Source organism: Ovis canadensis, chromosome 21, assembly GCF_042477335.2.
Source record: "Ovis canadensis isolate MfBH-ARS-UI-01 breed Bighorn chromosome 21, ARS-UI_OviCan_v2, whole genome shotgun sequence".
NCBI lineage: Eukaryota > Metazoa > Chordata > Mammalia > Artiodactyla > Bovidae > Ovis > Ovis canadensis.
This window is the reverse complement of record NC_091265.1, coordinates 43,514,280-43,529,188: the sequence shown is the minus strand read 5'-3', so window position 1 is coordinate 43,529,188 and position 14,909 is coordinate 43,514,280. Positions and strand designations below refer to the sequence as shown.

Sequence of the window (14,909 nt, the reverse complement as noted above, 5' to 3'; positions counted from 1 at the left end):
AGCAGCAACAGCAGCATATAATGAATATGCCAACTTTTCTGATTTACCATTAAGTATGACCCTAAATAGTTCCTAAAACATGCATTTACAATTAATAAGTAATTCAAAGTTTATGTGATCAAAAGCCAGTCATAAAATAGAATTTTTTTTCAGTATATTTAGCTGGTTTTGAGTAGGTGGTAGATCCAATAACCTGGCCCAACAATACCAGAAATGATAGTTGTTAAATAGCTTTGTAGTCAACTTTGTTCTCAAATTAGATTAGGTGGTATATTTTAGGTGAATGTCTTCAGCTGTTATGTCTTCAAGTGTTTTTCTCCCAGTCCCCCTCCCTGTGGTCTGAAACTCCAATTACAAACATACGAGGTTGCTTGATGTCTTAGGGCTCATTGATGCTGTGTTCATATTTTTGTTGTTCTTTTTTTCTCTCTGGATTTCATTTTGGGTAGTTTCTATTGCTCTTCTTTAAGTTTACCCATCAGCTCATCATTCTTCTGATATGGTATTACTCCATTCAGCACACTTTTTTATTTTTTATTTTTACTTTACAATACTGTATTGATTTTGCCATACATTGACATGAAACCACCATGGGTGTACATGCGTTCCCAAACATGAACCCCCCTCCCACCTCCCTCGCCATAACATCTCTCTGGGTCATCCCCGTGCATCAGCCCCAAGCATGCTGTATCCTGCATCAGACATGGACTGGCGATTCGAGTCTTACATGATAGTATACATGTTTCAATGCCATTCTCCCAAATCATCCCACCCTCGCCCTCTCCCTCTGAGTCCAAAAGTCTGCTATACACATCTGTTTCTTTTTTGCTGTCTTGCATACAGGGTCATCATTGCCATCTTTCTAAATTCCATATATATGTGTTAGTATACTGTATTGGTGTTTTTCTTTCTGGCTTATTTCACTCGGTATATTCGGCTCCAGTTTCATCCATCTCATCAGAACTGATTCAAATGTATTCTTTTTAATGGCTGAGTAATACTCCATTGTGTATATGTACCACAGCTTTCTTATCCATTCATGTGCTGATGGACATCTAGGTTGTTTCCATGTCCTGGCTATTATAAACAGTGCTGTGATGAACATTGGGGTACATGTGTCTCTTTCTACTCTGGTTTCCTCAGTGTATATGCCCAGCGGTGGGATTGCTGGGTCATAAGGCAGTTCTATTTGCAATTTTAAAAGGAATCTCCACACTGTTCTCCATAGTGGCTGTACTAGTTTGCATTCCCACCAACAGTGTAAGAGGGTTCCTTTTTTCTACACACCCTCTCCAGCATTTATTGCTCAGCATACTTATTTTTACACAATTTTTATTTGGAATTGTTTTAAATTTACAGAAAAATTGTTAATGTACTACAGAGTCTGGTTCCTCTTGCTGTCTTACATCGGGCTTCCCTCATGGCTTAGCAGTGTGATACATTGATCAGTTAATGAACCAGTAGTGATACATTACTATGAAAGCCCATACTTTATCCCAATTTTTTTAGTTTTTACCTAAATGGCATCTGGTCCCATCACTTCAAGGAAAATAGATGGGGAAACAGTGGAAACAGTGTCAGACTTTATCTTTGGGGGCTCCAAAATCACTGCAGATGGTGACTGCAGCCATGAAATTAAAAGATGCTTACTCCTTGGAAGGAAAGTTATGACCAACCTAGACAGCATATTCAAAAGCAGAGACATTACATTGCCAACAAAGGTCCATCTAGTCAAAGCTATGGTTTTTCCAGTGGTCATGCATGGATGTGAGAGTTGGACTGTGAAGAAGGCTGAGCACCAAAGAATTGATGCTTTTGAAGTTTGGTGTTGGAGAAGACTCTTGAGAGTCCCTTGGACTGCAAGGAGATCCAGCCAGTCCATTCTGAAGGAGATCAGTCCTGGGATTTCTTTGGAAGGAATGATGCTAAAGCTGAAACTCCAGTACTTTGGCCACCTCATGCGAAGAGTAGACTCATTGGAAAAGACTTTGATGCTGGGAGGGATTTGGGGCAGGAGGAGAAGGGGACGACAGAGGATGAGATGGCTGGATGGCATCACTGACTCGATGGACATGAGTCTGAGTGACCTCCAGGAGTTGGTGATGGACAGGGAGGCCTGGTGTGCTGCAATTCATGGGGTCGCAAAGAGTCGGACATGACTGAGCAACTGAACTGAACTGAACGTTCTTTTTCCATTCTAAGATCCCATTCAGAATACTGCAGTGCACTGATTAATTATGTCTCCTTGGGTTCCTCTTGGCTGTTAGGTTTTGTCAGACCTCCCACGTTTTAGATGAGTTTGACAGTTTTGAAGAGTATTAGGTATTTTGTATAATGGGCTTCCCTGGTGGCTCAGCAGTAAAAGAACCTGCCTGCAATGCAGGAGACATGGCAGGAGATGCAGGTTCCATCTCTAGGTCAGGAAGATCCCCTGGAGAAGGAAATGGCAACCCACTCCAGTATCTTGCCTGGAAAATCCCATGGACAGAGAAGCCTGGCGAGCTACAGTGCACAGGGTCACTGAAGAGTCAGACAAGACTGAGTGACTAAACAATAAGAGCAACATTTTGTAGAATATCCCTCAATTGGAATTTCTGGTGTTTTTCTCATGATTATTTTTTTGGATTATGTATTTTTTTGGATTTGGTACATTTTTCCATTTCATACACTGTATTTTTCAGATCAAGGAAATCAGGTTTTTTTCATATCTTTGTCTTTCTTAACATGTAAACTTTTCCTTGAATGTATAGCATATATTAATAACAGCTCTTTTTTCTTGTCTATTAACTTTAAACTATGTGTTTTTAAAGCATTTTTCTAGAGATTGAAGTTTTCCTCATTGGATTGAGATTTTTTTGCATGCTTGGTTTTAAGCTAGTTTTCAGTCAGATTTGCTGTTAAACATGAATGTTGCCATATCTTTAAACTAAAATTATTTGTAATTTATTTTTTTTTAAGGAGACAAGCTTGACTGTCACTCTAGGTAATAGAAATGCGAACAATAACAATTGGCAGAGCTTATGGAGCACAAGCTTAAATGGGAAGAAATTAATGTCCCAGTTGATTCTGATTATTTCTTTTTCTAGGGTTTCTTACTTTACATCATCAACTTCATTGAATTTCCTCAGGTTTGGGACATGAATTCAATATACGTCGGAATATCCTTATGGAAACACCCAGGCCAAATCCTGTATAAGACTACTGACCCATCTGCTCCAGTAGTGTCTCTAAGGGTGGTATGGAAAGGTGTAGATGAGTCTACCCCATACTGATGTTAGAGATTAGAGATGTATTACAGTAACAGACTAGTCTTCCATAATAATTACTAAGTGTTCTGCTAACCAATATATTGTTTAAAATATTAAGCTCTATAAGTTTTTACACAAATTTTACTTATAAAGTTTTATAAAAACATTTAAAATTGTAATCTATGAGGCCTAATTTACATATAATAAAATGTAAAAATATGAGATATACAGATTAATGACTTTTTACCTAAGTATCAGTTCAGTTCAGTTCAGTCGCTCCGCCATGTCTGACTCTTTGCGACCCCATGAATTGCAGCACGCCAGGCCTCCCTGTCCATCACCAACTCCCGGAGTTCACTCAAACTCACTTCCATCGAGTTGGTGATGCCATCCAGCCATCTCATCCTCTGTTGTCCCCTTCTCCTCCTGCCCCGAATCCCTCCCAGCATCAGAGTCTTTTCCAATGAGTCAACTCTTCGCATGAGGTGGCCAAAGTACTGGAGTTTCAGCTTTAGCATCATTCCTTCCAAAGAATACCCAGACTGATCTCCTTCAGAATGGACTGGCTGGATCTCCTTGCAGTCCAAGGGACTCTCAAGAGTCTTCTCCAACACCACACTTCAAAAGCATTAATTCTTTGGTGCTCAGCCTTCTTCACAGTCCAGCTCTCACATCCATACATGACCACTGGAAAAACTATAGCTTTGACTAGACGAACATTTGTTGGCAAAATAATGTCTCTGCTTTTGAATATGCTGTCTAGGTTGGTCATAACTTTCCTTCCAAGGAGGAAGCGTCTTTTAATTTCATGGCTGCAATCACCATCTACAGTGATTTTGGAGCCCCAAAGATAAAATCTGACACTGTTTCCACTGTTTCCCCATCTATTTCCCATGAAGTGATGGGACCAGATGCCATGATCTTCATTTTCTGAATGTTGAGTTTTAAGCCAACTTTTTCACTCTCCTCTTTCAATTTCATCAAGATGCTTTTTAGTTCCTCTTCACTTTCTGCCAGAAGGGTGGTGTCATCTGCATATCTGTGGTTATTGATATTTCTCCTGGCAATCTTGATTCCAGCTTGTGCTTCTTCCAGCCCAGTGTTTCTCATGATGTACACTGCATGTAAGTTAAATAAGCAGGGCGACAATATACAGCCTTGACATACTCCTTTTCCTATTTGGACCTAGTCTGTTGTTCCATGTTCAGTTCTAACTGTTGCTTCCTGACCTGCATATAGGTTTCTCAAGAGGCAGGTCAGGTGGTCTGGTATTCCCATCTCTTTCAGAATTTTCCACAGTTTATTGTGATCCACACAGTAAAAGTTGTGACGAACCACACAGAAGCATGGCTGAGAGGAGCTACCCCTCGCCCAAAGTCAGGGGTGGCAGCCAAGAGGAATTACCCCATGTCCGAGGTCACGGGTGGTGGCTGGAGGGAGCTACCCCACCCACGAAGTCAGGGGTGGTTGCCAGGAAGAGCTACCTCATGCCCAAAGTCAGGGGCAGCCGCTGAGAGGAGCAACCCCACGTTCAAGGAGCGGTGGCTGTGCGGGTGCAGGAGGGCCGAGAGGAGCCACTCCTCGTTCAAGGTCAGGAGGTGTGGCAGTGAGGAGATACCCCTTGTCCAAGGTAAGGAGCAGTGGCTGTGCTTTGCTGGAGCAACCGTGAAGAGATACCTCATGTCCAATGTAAGAGAAACCCAAGTAAGATGGTAGGTGTTGTGTGAGAGGGCATCAGAGGGCAGACACACTGAAACCATAATCACAGAAAACTAGTCAATCTAATCACATGGACCACAGCCTTGTCTAACTCAATGCAACTAAGCCAGGCCCTGTGGGGCCACCCAAGATGGGCAGGTCGTGGTGGAGAGGTCTGACAGAATGTGGTCCACTGGAGAAGGGAATGGCAAACTACTTAAGTATTCTTGCCTTGAGAACCCCATGAACAGTATGAAAAGGAAAAATGATAGAATACTGAAAGAGGAACTCCCCAGGTCGGTAGGTGCCTGATATGCTACTGGAGATAAGTGGACAAATAACTCCAGAAAGAATGAAGGGATGGAGCCAAAGCAAAAACAACACCCAGCTGTGGATGTGACTGGTGATAGAAGCAAAGTCTGATGCTGTAAAGAGCAATGTTACATAGGAACCTGGAATATTAGGTTCATGACTCAAGGTAAATTGGAAGTGGTCAAACAGGAGATGGCAAGAGTGAACGTCAACATTCTAGGAATCAGTGAACTAAAATGGACTGGAATGGGTGAATTTAACTCAGATGACCATTATATCTACTACTGTGGGCAGGAATCCCTTAGAAAAAATGGAGTAGCCATCATGGTCAACAAAAGAGTCCAAAATGCAGTACTTGGATGCAATTTCAAAAACGACAGAATGATCTGTGTTCATTTCCAAGGCAAACCATTCAATATCACAGTAATCCAAGTCTATGCCCCAACGAGTAACGCTGAAGAAGCTGAAGTTGAATGGTTCTATGAAGACCTACAAGACTTTTTAAAACTAACACCCCAAAAAGATGTCATTTTCATTATAGGGGACTGGAATGCAAAAGTATCAAATGAATTATACAATATTGAATAAAGTATCTTTCAAATATCCTATCCCCCCCCCCCCCAAAAAAAAAGTAGGAAGTCAAGAAACACCTAGAGTAACAGGGAAATTTGGCCTTGGAATATGGAGTGAAGCAGGGCAAAGGCTAATAGAGTTTTGCCAAGAAAACGCACTGGTCATAGCAAACACCCTCTTCCAACAACACAAGAGAAGACTCTACACATGGACATCACTAGATGGTCAACACCAAAATCAAACTGATTATACCTAAGTATAAACTTATTTAATCACCACCCAGAAAAAGATATGGAACATTTATATGACCCCAGAAATTTCCCTTGTGTCACTTTCTAATCAATAGCGAACTCCCAGGCACCAGTTGAGGTAACAGCTCTCATTTCTGTCACTTTAAATAATTTTTCCTGTTCTTAAAAAAAACTTACATCCCTATCAAGCTACCAACGGTATTTTTCACAGAACTAGAACAAATAATTTCAAGATTTGTATGGAAATACAGAAAACCTCGAATAGCCAAAGCAATCTTGAGAAAGAAGAATGGAACTGGAGCAATCAACTTGCCTGACTTCAGGCTCTACTACAAAGCCACAGTCATCAAGACAGTATGGTACTGGCACAAAGACAGAAATATAGATCAATGGAACAATAGAAAGCCCAGAGATAAATCCACACACCTATGGACACCTTATCTTCGACAAAAGAGTCAAGAATATACAATGGAGGAAAGACAATCTCTTTAACAAGTGGTGCTGGGAAAACTGGTCAACCACTTGCAAAATAATGAAACTAGAGCACTTTCTAACAACATATGCAAAAATAAACTCAAAATGGATTAAAGATCTAAATGTAAGACCAGAAACTATAAAACTCCTAGAGGAGAACATAGGCAAAACACTTCTGACATAAATCACAGCAGGATCCCCTATGACCCACCTTCTAGAATATTGGAAATAAAAGCAAAAATAAACAAGGGGGACCTAATTAAGATTAAAGGCTGCTGCACAACAAAGGAAAATATAAGCAAGGCGAGAAGACAGCCTTCAGAATGGGAGAAAATAATAGCAAATGAAACAACTGACAAACAACTAATCTCAAAAATATACAAGCAACTCCTGCAGCTCAATTCCAGAAAAATAAACCACCCAATCAAAAAATGGGCCAAAGAACTAAATAGACATTTCTCCAAAGAAGACATACAGAGGGCTAACAAACACATGAAAAGATGCTCAACATCACTCATGATCAGAGAAATGCAAATCAAAACCACAATGAGATACCATTTCACGCTAGTCAGAATGGCTGAGATCCAAAAGTCTACAGGCAATCAATGCTGGAGAGAGTGTGGAGAAAAGGGAACCCTCTTGCACTGTTGGTGGGAATGCAAACCAGTACAGCCACGATGGAGACAGTGTGGAGATTCCTTAAAAAACTGGAAACAGAACTGCCATACGATCTAGCAATCCCACTCCTGGGCATAAACACTGGGGAAACCAGAACTGAAAGAGACACGTGTACCCCAGTGTTCATCGCAGAACTGTTTATAATAGCCAGGACATGGAAGCAACCTAGAAGTCCATCAGCAGATGAATGGATAAGAAGGCTGTGGTACATATACACGTTGGACTATTTTTCAGCCATTAAAAAAGAGTACATTTGAATCAGTTCTAATGAGGTGGGTGAAACTGGAGCCTATTATACAGATTGAAGTAAGCCACAAAGAAAAACACCAATACAGTATACTAATGCATATATATGGAATTTAGAAAGATGGTAATGATGACCCTGTATGCGAGACAGCAAAAGAGACACAGATGTATAGAACAGTCTTTTGGACTTTGTGGGAGAGGGTGAGGGTGGGATGATTTGGGAGAATGACATTGAAACTTTTATATTATCATATATGAAATAAATCGCCAGTCCAGGGTTGATGCATGATACAGGATGCTTGGGGCTGGTGCACTGGGATGACCCAGAGGGATGGTATGGGGAGGGAAGTGGGAGGGGGGTTGAGGATGGGGAACACATGTACACCCATGGAGGATTCATGTCAATGTATGGCAAAACCAATACAATATTGTAAAGTAATTAGCCTCCAAATAAATAAATTTACATTAAAAAAAAGAATCAAGAAGTCTGCAACAACCAGTCACACCTCCTCTCCTTTTAGTACAAAAAAGCCTGAATTCTAACTCAGGTAAAATGGTTCTTCTTTGTTCTGGCTTCCTGAATAAAGTCATTATTCCTTGTACCAACAACAACAACAACAAAAATCTTACAAATAAAATCATACTGTTTATACTCTTTTGGGGTCTTATGTCTTTCTTCAACATAATGATTTTTGTATTTCAACCACATTGGTACATGTGATAGAGCATTTTTTAAAAATTTTATTGAGAAATATCTCACTGAATATATTTTCTACAATTTCATTTCCTTGATGGAAATTTTGCTATTAAAACCTCAGTAAACATTCTTGTACAAGTATTTTTTTTTTACATGCACTAATTTTTCTGGATGTACAACAGTGGTGGAATGTCTGGATCAGATGCTACCTATATATGAAACTTTATTAGAAAATGCCAGTTTGCTTTCTAAAGTATCTATCCAATTTTTTCTCTTCTAACAGCAGTGTATGAAAGCTCCAGGAGTGCCACATCCAAATGTACACTTGGTGTAGACAGTCTTATTAATTTTAACCATTCTGGTGTGCATGCAGTGGTATCTCATTATAATTTTCCTTAGGACAAAGGATGCCTAGGAATATATTTTTTCAAACATATTAATATTTGAGTCTGTATCTTGGAATGATAACTTTAAACAGTTTTTAAATACATCCTGGAAAAAAAGAAATATGGCTGCCTATGTTCTCAGATGATATGATTTTCTCTGTAGACAATCCTTCAAAATTGACAGCGAGAACTACCAAACAAACAAATGAACAAAAGGTGGCTCAGTGGTAAGGAATCTACCTGCAATGCATGTGATGCAGGTTTGCTCCCTGGATGGGGAGATCCTCTGGAGAAGGAAATGGCAACCCTTTCCAGTACTCTTACCTGGGAAATCCCATGAACAGAGGAGCCTGGTGGGGTACAGTGCACGGGGTCACGAAAGAATTGGACACAACTTAGCGACTAAGCAACAAGAATGCAGCAACTAAGACCTGGAGCAACCAAATAAATAAAATCAAGAAATAAAAAAAAGAGCTGATTCTAAAGTTTATATAGAAAGGCAAAAGACCCAGAATATCAAATACAGTAGTGAAGGAGAGCAAAGTTACAGGAGAGAGACTGTCCAACTTTAAGATTCTATGTGTGTATGCATGTTAATTCAGTTCAGCCGTGTCCGACTCTTTGGGACCCTATGCACCGAGGACCATCAAGCTCCTCCGTCCATGGAATTTTCCAGGCACAAATACTGGAGTGGACTGCCATGCTCTCCTACAGGGGATTTCCCCCACCCAGGGAATGAACCTGCATCTGTTATGTCTCCTGCATTGGCAGTCAGGTTCTTTACCACTAGTGCCACCTGCGAAGCCCAAGACTCCCTATAAATCTATAGACAACAAGTCAGTGTGGTGTCGAAGGAAAAGACAGTGGATTAAAAGAATCTGGAAGTTGACCTACACAAGATAGTCAACTGGTCTTTGACAAAAGAGCAAAAGCAATCAATGGAGAAATGATAGTCTCCATAACAATTGGTGCTAGAAGGACCAGATTTCCCTATGCAAAAACATGAATTTAGACCAGCCTTTACACCTTAAAAAAAAAAAAATCAGAATCTAGAACCTCACCTCAGATCTGCTGAATTAGATTCTGCCTTCCCATCTCCTTTCTGGCACTTGTAGGTTTAATTTTCTTTTATTTTAAATATAAATTTATTTATTTTAATTGGAGTTAATTATTTTACAATATTGTATTGGTTTTGCCATACATCAACATGAATCTGCCACAGGTATACACATGTTCCCCATCCTGACTCCCTTCCCTCCTCCCTCCTCGTACCATCCCTCTGGGTCATCCCAGTGCACCAGCCCCAAGCATCCTGCATCCTGCATCAAACCTGGACTGGCGATTCATTTCATATATGATATTATACATGTTTCAATGCCATTCTCCCAAATCATCCCGCCCTCTCTCTCTCCCACAGAGTCCAAAAGACTGTTCTATACATCTGTGTCTCTTTTGCTGTCTCGCATACAGGGTTATCGTTACCATCTTTCTAAATTCCATATATATGCATTAGTATACTTTATTGGTGTTTTTCTTTCTGGCTTACTTAAGTCTGTATAATAGGCTCCAGTTTCATCCACCTCATTAGAACAGATTCAAATGTATTCTTTTTAATGGCTGAGTAATACTGCATTGTGTATATGTACCACAGCTTTCTTATCCATTCATCTGCTGATGGACATCTAGGTTGCCAATGGTTCTGGATGTTTGCAGCAGCTTAGCTCAGTGTGACATAATACTGCAAATTAAAATCTTATTTAGTTAAAAAATTTACATTTTATGCACCTTTATGATAGTATAGTATGAAACTTAATTTACTGCTGACTTTGTTAAGTTAGAACATATTGGGCTTGAGTTAAGAAAAGGAGCCAGGAATTAGCAAAAGATTTAGCTCAGTGAAGAGGATAACTGTTTGACACATTTTGTTATAACTAAATCAGGCTACTGTGACCATTATGTAGATAGAAGAAAGGAGGGTATGAGTTAGTTTTGCAATGTTAGGAAAAATCTGAGTATCTCTACAATCATTTCTCTGCCTGTATTTACACTGGTTGTGTTAAAGATGAAAGAATGACCTTTAACTTTAGCTTAGCACTTTGCCATAAACTTTCTTGTAATGTGACTTCATGTAATATAAACTTGGAGGAAGTGTTTCTGTTTCCTACATCATCTAAATAAAACTTCTAACATTTTCATAGAAAACACACGTTTTAATGAACCTCTAAGGTTCTTATGAAGACTAAGCCCAAAAATATTTATCTTGTGGGACACATTTTAATTTTGTCCTGAGTAATTTTTGGTACTCTTGTTATTTCTAAAGGATTTGGTAATAATAGTTGGGACTCATTTTAGTAATGATTGGGTTTTCAAATATCCTATGTGTAATCCATACGAAAGATTTTCCAAATATTTTTCTTGTGTCTCTGCTCTCTTTATTCTTTCTTATTGAGTTCATCCAACTCCATGACTTTAATCTCTGTGGGAATGGTCCCCAGATCTTTTTTTTTAAAAAAATCAGATTCTGGTCTTCCTCTTGAGCATTATTTACCCTTATTTGGGTTGTATACTTCTTTTTAGTTGCTCAGTTGTGTCCAACTCTTTGTGACCCCATGGACTATGTAACCCACCAGGCTTCTCTGTTCATGGGATTTTTCAGGCAAAAATACTGCAGTGGTTTCCCATACTTCTACTTGCTTGTCCAGCTAGGAACTCAAGATCAGCATGTTCACAACCGAATGCATACTGTTTCTGAGCATTCCTATTCTTTCTGAATTTTCTGTTTGTAGTAACATCATAGTTTAACCTAGCACCTAGGCTAATATCTTTGGGATTTTTGTCTATTTCTATCCCATTTATGAGAAGCTCTACTGACTTTCCTTTCAGTATCTCTTGCATGTGTTTGTTTCTTGGAATTACTCACGATAGCAAAGTTAATTCAGGGCATTTTTATCATTCATTGATCATTTTAATTGCTCTTGTGAGTCACTTTGTCTCCAGTCTCTCTTATGCCAGGCAATTCTACCAGCCATTGCCATATTAATCTTTCTAAGCTTGCACTTAGATGATTTCAATCCTATGTAAAAAAGAGAAATAAAAATCTCGAATAGTTCCTAATGGCTTCCGATAGTGAGCTGACCTTGATTTTGGCATTTGAAACCTTCTATTGACCCAAATCTGCCTTTTCATCTATGCTGTCAGGGAGAGACATTGAGGCATTTCTCACAATTTGTGCAAATCCTCTTTGTGACATTCAGGGGAGATGAAAATTATATTATCTTCTCTGAATTCAGCAGCTTTGATCTGAAGTGCTCTTAGATAATATCTAAGAATTTAGCAGTGACCTTACATGCCTTACTGATGTCTTTCCTGTCTCACACTCAGGTCTGCAAAGAAAAATACCAGCACTACATAAGCCTTTGCCTGCAGGGCAAGAATTTTGTTGTAGTGTCCAACATATGTTCTAGGAAAGATGGGAAAGGGATACTCATTCCTTTATTCTTTTATTATACAAATATTTATTGGGTGCCTATTATGTGCCAAGTATTGCTCTGAGGTGCTGCAGAAATAACTGAAGAAAATAGAAAAAAATATAGCTTAGATTAAAATGTTTGTGAGTACATAAATGTGTGTTTATGTGTGGTGAGAACATGCAAGGAACAAATAAATGTATAGTATTTCATATAGTGATAGATGCTAGAAAGAAACCACATGGATGCAGGGGAGATTCTGCTTTTCTATTTGGGTATATGTCCTATTTTATAAGAAACTAAAAGGTCTGTAAAATGGTATACTTCCAATAAGTCAGTGTTGTTATCATGAACTAGGCTGAATATACGAAGTAAGTAATTTCTTTTTGCCTCAAAGTCTGACCTCTGGGGAAAACACTAAGAAAACATAGTTCTTTTAATCAGGTTCCTAGGATTTCCCAATTCATAAAAACCCGTGGGTCATATTAGCAGGTGGCTCCCTGGGCACCAGCAGATGCTATTTACACCTCCTAGTCTGGAGAGAACACTCTGCAGAGCCACCATCAGAAATCATGACCTGTAACTCGTGGCATCTCAGAGCCAGAGCTACTGAGGTCTGTGCTCTGGCTTCATTAGTATGAAACTCACTGAAAACAAAACAACAGAAAACTCTGTTTTAGGTTGTTCTTCCTCAAAATTCATCAGAGCCACTTGCCCTTCCGTGCAAATGATGGAGAAGAGTTAATAAGGTGAGCTGACCTTGATTTTGTCATTTGGAAGCTTCCAAAACTGACCCAAGTCTGCGTTTTGATCTGATTCTGTGCTGAATTTAGCAAGGAGAGACATTAGGACCTTTCAGAGAGCTTGTAGAAGTCCTCTATCTGACATTTGGGAAGGATGACAGTGACTTTGTTTCTCTGAGCTCAATTAATCCAGCAGGATTGAGGTCCTCATGAGGTGAGTGTTGAATTTTATCTGTCCTGTTACTCGTCTTCCAAACCTCATCTGTGGAAGCCTGGGACTCCCTGAAATGACATGCCTTCTCTCTGCTGAGATGACCACTGATCATTGGGTGGGCCTGGTAAACTGTCAGGGCAGAAGTGGAGCAGAGATGCTGTTGTCATGAGGTTCAGGGTCACTGAATCTCTTCCCTGTGGAACTTGCCCATTAGTGTTTTTGATACACATCTTTAAAAATTCCTTCAGCGTTTATACAGAAGAGAAAACAAAGGCACAGAGAGGTGGGCTGCGGTTTCTTCTCGCATTCTGGGTCTCAGCCTTATTAGAGTGGGATTGGGTGGAGAGAGCGGGGTACTCATTTTAATGTTACCCTCTGTCCTGTTCCCACAGGTATGTCCTAGGGAAGAATGGCCCCAGGGAACGAATCTTCAGTGACTGAGTTTATCCTGCTGGGTTTAACACAGCAGCCAGAACTCCAGCTGCCTCTCTTCTTCATTTTCTTAGCAATTTATGTGGTCACTGTGGCGGGGAATGTTGGCTTGATTATTCTTATTGGTCTGAACCCTCACCTGCACACTCCCATGTACTACTTTCTCTTCAACCTTTCCTTCATTGATCTCTGCCACTCCTCTGTCATTACTCCTAAAATGCTGATGAGTTTTGTAAGCCAGAACATCATCCCTTATTCAGAGTGCATGACTCAGCTCTGCTTCTTCTCCTTCTTTGTTATTGATGAGTGCTGTATTTTGACGTCAATGGCCTATGACCGATACGTGGCCATCTGTAAGCCCCTGCTGTACAAGGTCTCCATGTCCCATCAGGTCTGCCTCATGCTGACGGTGGGTGTATATGCGATGGGGCTTGTGGGTGCCATGGCCCACACTGGGTGCATGCTGAGACTCTCCTTCTGTGATGGAAACATCGTCAATCACTACATGTGTGACATTCCTCCTCTCCTCCAGCTCTCCTGCACAAGCACCTCCATCAATGAGCTGGTGGTTTTCATTGTGGTGGGTGTCAATGTCATAGTGCCCAGTGTCACCATCTCTGTGTCTTACACCTTGATTCTCTCCAACATCCTCCACATCCGTTCTGCAGAGGGTAGGTCCAAAGCCTTCAGTACCTGCAGCTCCCATATAATCGTGGTTTCTCTTTTCTTTGGATCATCTGCATTCATGTATCTCAAGCCTTTTCCTGCTGGGTCTCTGGATGAAGATAAAGTGTCCACAGTCTTTTACACCATTGTGGGGCCAATGGTGAATCCTTTCATCTACAGTTTGAGGAACAAAGATGTCCAAGTTGCACTGAGTAAGACTTTGAGGAAAGGGGTGTTCTAAGTGGAATTTTTTGTACTATTTGTTATTACTGTTTTTTACTAATAATTAATAGTATTTGTTACCAATAATTAGTACTATTTGTTACTAGTAATTGTTTCAAATATTACTCTTTCCCTCCCCTGTGAGTGCTAAGGTGGTTCTTTCTCAAATCTTCATTGTGTTTTGAAGGTAAAATCTAAGAAAGTGTGGCAGTCCCCTAAAACTGTGGCTCCTATGGTGTGCTGCAAGTCTTTGGGGTTTCAAAGAGTCAGATATGACTTAGGGACTGAATAACAATGAATCTTGATATATATTTAATAGAGACATGCTATCTCTGACTCTAATCTAGCATCATAGGATTCATGGTAGACTTTCCCTTTTGTGTATCTGTGAATTCTTTCTTTGATGGTGTCTCCTACTTATTTGACTGTACACCGGAAGGAGAAAAGGGGGAAAAGAAAACTGTACACAAGCACTGTACTCCAGATGGTAAATGTGATTCTCACACTGGTATTGACTTGCAATTCTATCACATGTGTACTGGGATTGAATGAATGATAATAAATTTAGATAATAGAAATTTTGTTATAACCAAATGCCTTTT

At 40.0% G+C, this 14,909-nt stretch overlaps 1 pseudogene; it reads left to right on the top strand.

The window, feature by feature from the left end:
* The first annotated feature begins 13,381 nt into the window (after positions 1-13,381).
* Positions 13,382-14,326, top strand: LOC138427326 (olfactory receptor 8B3-like; annotated as a pseudogene).
* The last annotated feature ends 583 nt before the right edge of the window (positions 14,327-14,909 follow it).